Raw genomic sequence first — 8,674 nt, forward strand, 5'->3', positions numbered from 1 at the left:
TATTTTATTCAAGTTATTTGAGTCAAACATGTCGGTGAGTTAAAACATAATATAATNNTAAAAATTATANATATTATATGTAAAAAAAAAGATACATGTATATAAACATTTTTCTAGAAATTTAAAACAAAATTTTTTCATTTATTAAGTAATTTGAAAAGAAAAAAATATATTGAACAACAAAAATAAGATTGAATCAAACTTATTTAAGAAAATACATCTAACTTCAAATTTAAGTCATGTAAATGCAATGAACCATGTAAATGCTCCATTAATGTAGTATGTAGAGAGAGAAAAAGAAAGATTGTTAAGGATAGTGAGGAGGTGTAGGGTATATTTGGAATAAAGAAAATAGTGGAGAGGTGTAGAATATTTTTGAAATAAATTAAATTAATGGGGAGGTACAAGTCCCACTTGGAGAAATGTAGGGAGCAACACCATAATTCTTATTGAAAAAGTCCACAGGGCCAAAAACCCTAAAGCCCTAATTCTTTTTACCATGAAAAAATATAACAATAAAAATAAAAACAAAAGATTATCAATTTTATAACAACAAACTCAAACATAACTTCAACTATATAACAGTACTTACTACCATTACTATTTAAATTGTAATAATGTAAATATAGAAACTGTATAATATAATTAATTAATTTAATAATTAAAAGTGATGAGAATAATTGTAGATAACTTCTCTTTCCTTTGAACCTCTTCACAATTCAAACATCCTGAACCCCAATTTTTCTTTTCTTTTTTCCTAAACTCATTTTCTTTATACATCTTTACTTTTTCTTATATTATTTTAAGTTTAAGTACACATTGCACAGTTAATATGAAAATATACTTTTTCCAAGTTTATGATTATTTGATGTTACACAATAGAAATTAAATTAAGGCTACATTTATCAAAAAGTTTTTATGGTGTCAATTAATTATTTTTCTATATCACCTTTTTATCATATTTGTTTGGGTTGAAATATATGCTCACCTTTACTGATGGAATAGTTATTTCACAAATTAGAAATGTTCATGTGCTTTTTCTTTTAATTTCATGCACTTGACTTTGATTAAATATCTCTTATTCAATACTCATTTTGTTTCGTTAAAAATTTTAAAAATAAAATATTACATTTAAAAGTACTGTATTTATATACAATGATATTTCTAAATACAATATAAATGCCAGTATTGTAATAAACTTTATAATTGGTTTTAGACATGAGCAAATTATAGGTGCAAGTATTATAGGTGCAAGTATGATAACGTATATGTTGAGTTATAGTTATTTCTCATTTGTAAATATAAAGAGTTTTTTCTTTTCAAATGCAGATATTAAAATAAAAACTATAGCTTCTGCTCCTGAGAATATATTGTTTTGTCATTTCCTAAAAATTATTGAGAGAGAGATTTGAAGTTTTGGAGTGGGGTTAAAATTTAATTAAAGTTTTGGAGTGGGGCTAAATCCACTTTAATCCTGACCCTAACCCACTTGAGAGGGGGTTTTGGAAGTTGGGACTTTCTTCTGACCCCCTACTTGAGGAGCTTCTTAAAATAGGGTTTTTTTAATAGTGGGTTGGAGCTGGCCCTGGGGCCATGAATTAAATTGACACCTCTAACGAAAATACTACTATGTATATATATATTCTGCCTAAAATTCTCCACCGACCAGTCAGATATAGTATTGGGAGATAATTTCCAAATTATCACGTTAAATAAGGTTAGAAAATTATTATACTACTTTTAGGCTTTCTTAAAATAAAAGTCCATTAAAGACATTATTAACGTTCATTACAAACCAAACACTTGAATATCAAATTAGCTTTTGCAGGTAACCGATCCAACACGAGAGGACGAGCACAGAAAGAAGACGACATTTGAAGATTGGACAGTCAGAAAAATACAGGATTAAGTGTAATCTCAGCCCTGCAACATTATCAATATATGATAACGGACTTTGATAATCATAATCATCATTCTGGTTCTCATTCAAGAGATGAACAATACACAATTGTGGCAGAAACACCCACACCCTCTATTAATGGAACTAGAAGTGCCGAAGCTGAGACCAAATAAGTAGTGGAATCAACAGCTGAGTCCTATCTTGATGTGAAAGAAGGTTGTGCATTTACATCATCAAAATTCAAATTGGTCCTGCTTTTGGGGAAACGCTCAATTATCAAGTTCATCCAGAGTGCGTAAACGCAATCGACAATCAGCAATCAACATGAAAGCTTTCCAAAAATCGAGCTTTCTTTTATAAGACATCTAGATTAACCCTATTGGCTAATGGCTATTTATTCAGTTTTCCAAAGGGTTCTTCAGTCGAGAACTTGTTTGAAAACACTGTGGCCTCGATCAAGTTTCAATATTTTGTTTCATCAAACAAACCGCGGTTTGACGAGTCTTCAGTCTCACAGTAGTCGAGGAACAGCTACAGCTTCCAACTGTGATTATTGAATTGCTGAAGTCCTGTACCCCATTGCCTTCATTGTTGAATGAGTTTACAATACTTTGGCTTCCTGTAAGACATCAAATATAAAACCATTAGTTAGACAATGCCTTCAACACGTACAGGAACTTCTACAAAATTTCTCAGTTGGCAGATACCCACGTGCAGTTCCTATTTTATAGGAATGTGGGTATAATATGAGATATACTGAAATCAATATTCCTACTATGAAACATTTAACCCATAAATGTAGTCAATTTTCAAACAATTACAGAACAGTTGTGTAGAAGTTCTGATACCACATTTATCACAACTTTTACCATTCTATGATTGGACAGAGCACTATAAATAACACATTGATACTCTATTTTATATCATCAAATCTTATACTACACTGTCAGGATTTCAGAAAATGAGAATTTAAAATTATAAAAACACAAGAAGAAAATCCTTGTGACAGCAATAACTGGAGGTTAGTTTCATTTTCTATTTCCACTTTTAAGTTTTCATTCCAATTGTAGTATTTCCGTAGCAATCTACCCTACAACATGTCTAAAAGTGTTGTTGAATCAGTAAAAAATATTATCGATTGGCATTTGTTTTAATATATAATATTTTAGCATATATCATATAAATGTCATGTTACTAGAATCATTGTTCTTGAACCTAAGGAGTTAAAGTTAATCAGAACACAAACCCCAAACATAATGTTCAAGACCATCTATGAAGGATATGGGCACAATATGATGGCTTAAGCCCATTTGCTGACTCAATTATCAAAACCCAATATCAGGTGTCAAAAGACATTTATTAAGAACTTTCCCCATGTGGATCAACTACAGTACATATACCTCAGCATTGCATTTAAGGCCAAGAGATAGTGGAAGATATCATATCCCTCACTTAAGAAAGGTTCGGGAACTGGTCCCATATTCTGTTGAAAAAAAAAAAAAAATCCTATATCTGATTCTTTCCAAAAGAACAGTAACCAATTCTTTTATAGGATTTACTAACCATTAATATAGATATTTAATAAAACCACTGAAATCTTAGAAGAAAAAAAAGGTATGGAATAATTTGAAATTGATTAAAGTTAACCTGACCTGTAAGGGATATATGAAGTTATTTAGGATAAGGGAGTAAAAAAACATATATATCAGTCTATACCCCTTAATTTTATGTATTTTATTATATCTTTGTTTTTTCTTCCCATCTCTCTTTTTTTATCACATCATACATCCTATAAACCTATAATTTTATTCTCTCTGTATGTGTATATCAAATATTGATAAACTTTTTAGTGTACATCATTTTTCAATAAATAATTATCAAACTAAGATTGTCCTATTTCATTCTTTTATTCATTTATGTCATGCTCAAACTTACATAAACGTGTTTTCACACTTTAAGTCCTATATCCAGACATTACTTAATAGAAATATTTTAATAGTCAATATATAATTTTTTCTTAAAATAGTTAAAAATATTTTCGTGCAACTTTTACAAAGATAAAATTACAAATTCTCTTATGCAATATAGTACAAAAATTGTAACTCTTCTCTACAATTTTCACATAAGAAACTTCTTATTCTTTTGAACACCTAAGTACTCAAATCTCTATACATCCTATTGCAACCTTTTACAAAAACTCTCAAAACACACAACTACCCCAAATTTTCAATACACCCAAAAGATTTACTAATTGTACTAAAAAATTTCTAATCACCACCGAAATCTGTCTTGCAACAACGGGATGAGATTGTGTCGAAATATTTCCAACTCAATAATTGGTGCTGAGCACAAAGTAAAAGCATGCATGCTGAGATATATATTTTAAAATTGTAACTCTTCTCTACAATTTTCACATAAGAAATTTTCCATTCTTTTTAACACCGAAGTAATCAAATATCCTATATATCCTATTGCAACCTTTATCAGGATGCAATTGCAAAAACTCTCAAAACACACACCTAACCCCAAATTTTCAATACACCTAGAAGATTTACTGACTGTAGTAAAAAATTTCAAATCACCAGGTGGAGATTGTATTGAAATATTTCCAACTAAATAATTGGTGTTGAGCACAAAAGTAATAGCATGCATGATGATATATATATATATATATATATATATATATATATATATATATATATTAAATAGAAAAATTTAGTGAAAATCAACATGGTGAGTAAAAGACTAACATACAAAGATCTCGCGAAAATCGGATCTTGTGGGGTGGCCATTGCAGAAGGCAAAGAAATGGTAGCAGACGCGATTATGGAGAATCACGAATGAGTGGTATTGGCGAGTGGAGGTTCCCTTTGAAGGATAATTGACCTCGGCATTGGATCGAGTGAAATCCAATATTGTTGGTGGATGTTGATCTCTGGTTGGGATCAGCAGCAGTGCAACAAGGGCTCTAAGAAGAAGCAGGAAAATATGATACCATGTAAACCAAGTGAACCACGACAACAGCCGGTAACGATTATGATTGTGGCATTGCTGAAGTTCTGGATGCCGTCACCCTTGTTGTTGAATGAGCTTGCTATCACACCCACTTTCACTCCGCTTGTTGACCTGCAGCTATACCCTCCAATTTTGATTGTTGCATTGAAGAAGTCTTGCGTGCCGTCCCTTTCATTGTTGAATGACTTTTCTATGGCACCTTGTCCAATACTTTCGCTTCCTGAAACATCAGATATAAAACGATTAGTGTGGGAACTTCAAAGATTAGAGCAATTAGCAAGTGAGTACTCTCATATCAAACAATGCCTCTAACATACATAGGGAACTTCAAAGATGCGCAAAGCAAAACACTACTTTTCCTATATTACTGTAGAGAAAGGTAAATTCCTTTCATCTTACCATTAATCTTCAAAGTATCACACATGTTAATTTAAAATATACAATTGACTACGAATCTCGTTAATTTTATAAAGTTAAATTAAACTTAAAAAGGTTAGTTAAGAAAATTGTATAATGATATAAACTTAGAATCTATTTTGATTGTCTATTACCAAATCAGAGCACAAAGGCATGGTCGATCTAGTCTTTTTTTTTTTCGAGATCAACCGAGAAATACGAAGGATTGAGTACAAGTAAATTAATCATATATAGACCTATAACAATTCTATCACAGTCAACAAAAATAAATATATTAAATGTGAATTTGGAAACAAGTCTGAAAGTAAACCAATAAACCCTAATTCAAGTAACACAGAAAATAATACAGAAAAGAAAAAACAGTGGACGTGGACCTTCATCTTTAGGAAAGAAAGTACAAGTGAAAGATAAGAATTAATTATAAATAGTACCATTTAAAACCAAAGACAAACAGAAACACTAAATGAATGACTATCCAGCCAGTGGGTCCTCGCATTTATTTACTAAAAACAATTATTAACAACATTTTCAGAATATATTACCAATTTATCATATTTTAGCAATTTAGAATAACAATCGCTGGTGAAATAAAGTATGAAATACGGAAAAAACAGATCTCAAAGCTACCTTTGAATATTTTGATGTTAAACGCGAACACATCTAGAAACTAAGTTCACTCATTTTCTGCATCACCAAGCGTTTTAAGAATAAATTTTTAGTTGAAGAAAAGTTCAATTTAGATTCATCTTGTGCTATCACGAGACCATTTTCTTTTCCCTTGTCCAAATCCACAATACTTAAAGAAAAGTAATGCAGGGGAAAACAGAACTATCTTGACCATTACCACGGGAATGGAAGAAAGCGAAATTCATAAGGGAAACTATTCATAAGCCTTAATAGATAACTACCAAACACATTCTATTCCATAAATCTCATATATTGTGTGTAGCAACCTGAATTTTCAGGTATATATTAAACAATAAGTGAAATGCATAACTTGTTCACATTAAAGAAAACTTTATTAGATCTATAGTGCTTTCAAAACAAAACAAGTCATTCTACTAAGTTCGATCCATCATTAATGGACTACTTAATGAATTAATCCAATTCAATTTACTTAATAAAAAGCTCAAAAAATTTGAATCCGATCCATTTCCCACAAATTAATAGATTAAAGAAGTTGATTCACTTAATTAAAAGTCTTTTTTTTTCTTGAATCTAAAAAATAACATTTTTTTAAATGAAATTTAAATAAAGTTCAATTCAAATAATGTTAATAATATAACTTAAAAATAACAAATAACAAATTTGATAAATTGATAAGTCAATCCATTTTATCATAAGTTGATAATAAGAAAATAATAAATTTTGTAATATAATAATATATTTTAAAAAAAATTATAGATTTGTGAATTAATATAGATAAGTTAAATTTTTAATTAAACTCAAAATTAGTTCATATTATTTTTTTAAAATTCAATCTGACTCAAATTCATAATAAAATGAATTGATTTCATCCTTATGAACAATTTTTCAATACTACTGAGGAGACCAAGATGCCAATAAGTTATGCATGACATAAGAGATTAAAGAATCTAAGGTGAAAGAAAGTACTTACAGGTAAAGTACTTAATGTATATATTGAGCATTAGCATTAAAAACTGAATTTACTTGAGGATCAAACTTTAATTGGCACATAACAGCACCAAGAGTCTGAGGAGAGAGCAATCCAGTTCAAAATTAGAAATCCCCCCACCCTATAGTATTCCAGTGGGGACTGTCTTCTTTTGAACCTTTCGCAAACCTGGAACTTAAGAGTCCAAAACCTAAAGAACCTGCAAAACCAGGTCAAACACATTAAATCACAATTTTTTTGTACAACGGAATTAGTTAAACAATGAGCTCTGTTGCATCAAATTTCATATCAAACCATGTTTCATAGCGACAATGTGATATTTTGCCATTACTTTGGCTAAACTAACAGTTGATTACTGAAATTTCAAATCCCAATGATAATATAGAAACCAAAAAAGCTAATTTGTATAGCTCTGTAACACTGAAAACCTAGTTCCAACAGAATGTCCTGAGAATACATTATCTCAGCTGTCTATTCTCTTGTTACCGCGACAGTTTAATGCCTAACAGAACAATATATAGATATTTATAACCAAGAAAGATAAATTAAATCCAAATATCGGAACACAGTTCCAAAATTCTTCAAACACCAATATACATGTGAAGCATTGAATCGCAATAATAGTTTACTAGAGGTGAAAATTCTAGTAAAATTTGGGGGAGAAGTTATTTTCACGCTACCTCATCTATTAAAACCCAGAAGAACTTGGTTTGTTTCTAACTTTTATCGTTAATTTCTTTGTATCCAGCGTATTGCTTCAACATAAGTGAATTACAGCACCAGCTCGTGAGAACATATGAATATTCTGTCCCTCATACATACCTGAGACCTGGTGCTGAACACAAAAGCAAGACAGATACTTTCAGATCTAATCTGCTTGGAAATAAATAAACCAAACGCAGCATATCTAAAATCATATACATTCCCCAAAGGAAGGAAAACATACAAAGACGTCACCGAATTTGGATCCGGTGGAGGAAGAAGATTCCGTTGCAGAAATGTCTTTGTCGTCTACAACGGAAAGTGGTTATGGAGAAACTAAATATGTTGTTGGCTGGTGATTTAGAAGTCGAGGGGGTTTTGTCGACGTCCGATTGGGAGAAACAGTACCTGAGAAAGACAGAAAATAAATAAATAAACAAAGAAACTAACAAAGAAATCGAACAAGAGAGTATTTGCTGATTTAATGATACCATGCAAGTCAAACGAGGTACAGCAACAGCAACAGCCTCCAGTAAGCATGATTTTGGCGTTAGCAAAATTCTGAGTGCCATTCCCCAGATTGTTGAACGAATTCGTCACTTTACGTCCGCTGGTTTGAATTACATCAAACACTGAAAAATTAACAGAAGAAGAGATCTTTTTCGATAGAAAAAGTGAAGCCATTTTCAGATTCATTCTCCCAGTATCTCTGTTTTTGTCTTTGAAGGAGAGAGAGTAGGTCCTTACAACGACTTCACTTTTTTTATATCTAAGAGGACGTGCTCTTGGTTAGTGAGGATTCATTTATTCTAGAACATTCATACGTAAGAAAACAAATGTTTTGAATTTAAACAGTCAAAAATAAAATCTCCATAATCATAACCTTAAGGATATGATTCAAATCAAATAATTGACAGCTCATAAGTATATGCATTCTTTTTAAGCCGCCGCTGCTCTACTTAAAGAAGATTCCTTGTCCGACTCTAATTCATATTGTATAATTA

At 30.8% G+C, this 8,674-nt stretch overlaps 1 long non-coding RNA gene across 2 annotated transcripts; it reads right to left on the reverse strand.

Annotated features, from left to right (window-relative positions):
- Nucleotides 1-1,815: 1,815 nt before the first annotated feature.
- On the reverse strand, nt 1,816-8,418 carry LOC106771442. 2 transcript variants are annotated; one of them, XR_001376465.2, is made up of 6 exons: nt 8,162-8,418; nt 7,915-8,078; nt 7,649-7,803; nt 6,951-7,167; nt 4,655-5,135; nt 1,816-2,519 (listed from the first exon to the last, which is right to left on the reverse strand). It is a non-coding gene; the product is annotated as an uncharacterized LOC106771442 (long non-coding RNA). The 2 variants fall into 2 exon arrangements; XR_002669392.1 differs by lacking the exon at nt 7,649-7,803 and having other exon boundaries at nt 1,818-2,519.
- Between the last annotated feature and the right edge of the window lie 256 nt (nt 8,419-8,674).

Source organism: Vigna radiata, chromosome 8 (genome assembly GCF_000741045.1).
Source record: "Vigna radiata var. radiata cultivar VC1973A chromosome 8, Vradiata_ver6, whole genome shotgun sequence".
NCBI lineage: Eukaryota > Viridiplantae > Streptophyta > Magnoliopsida > Fabales > Fabaceae > Vigna > Vigna radiata.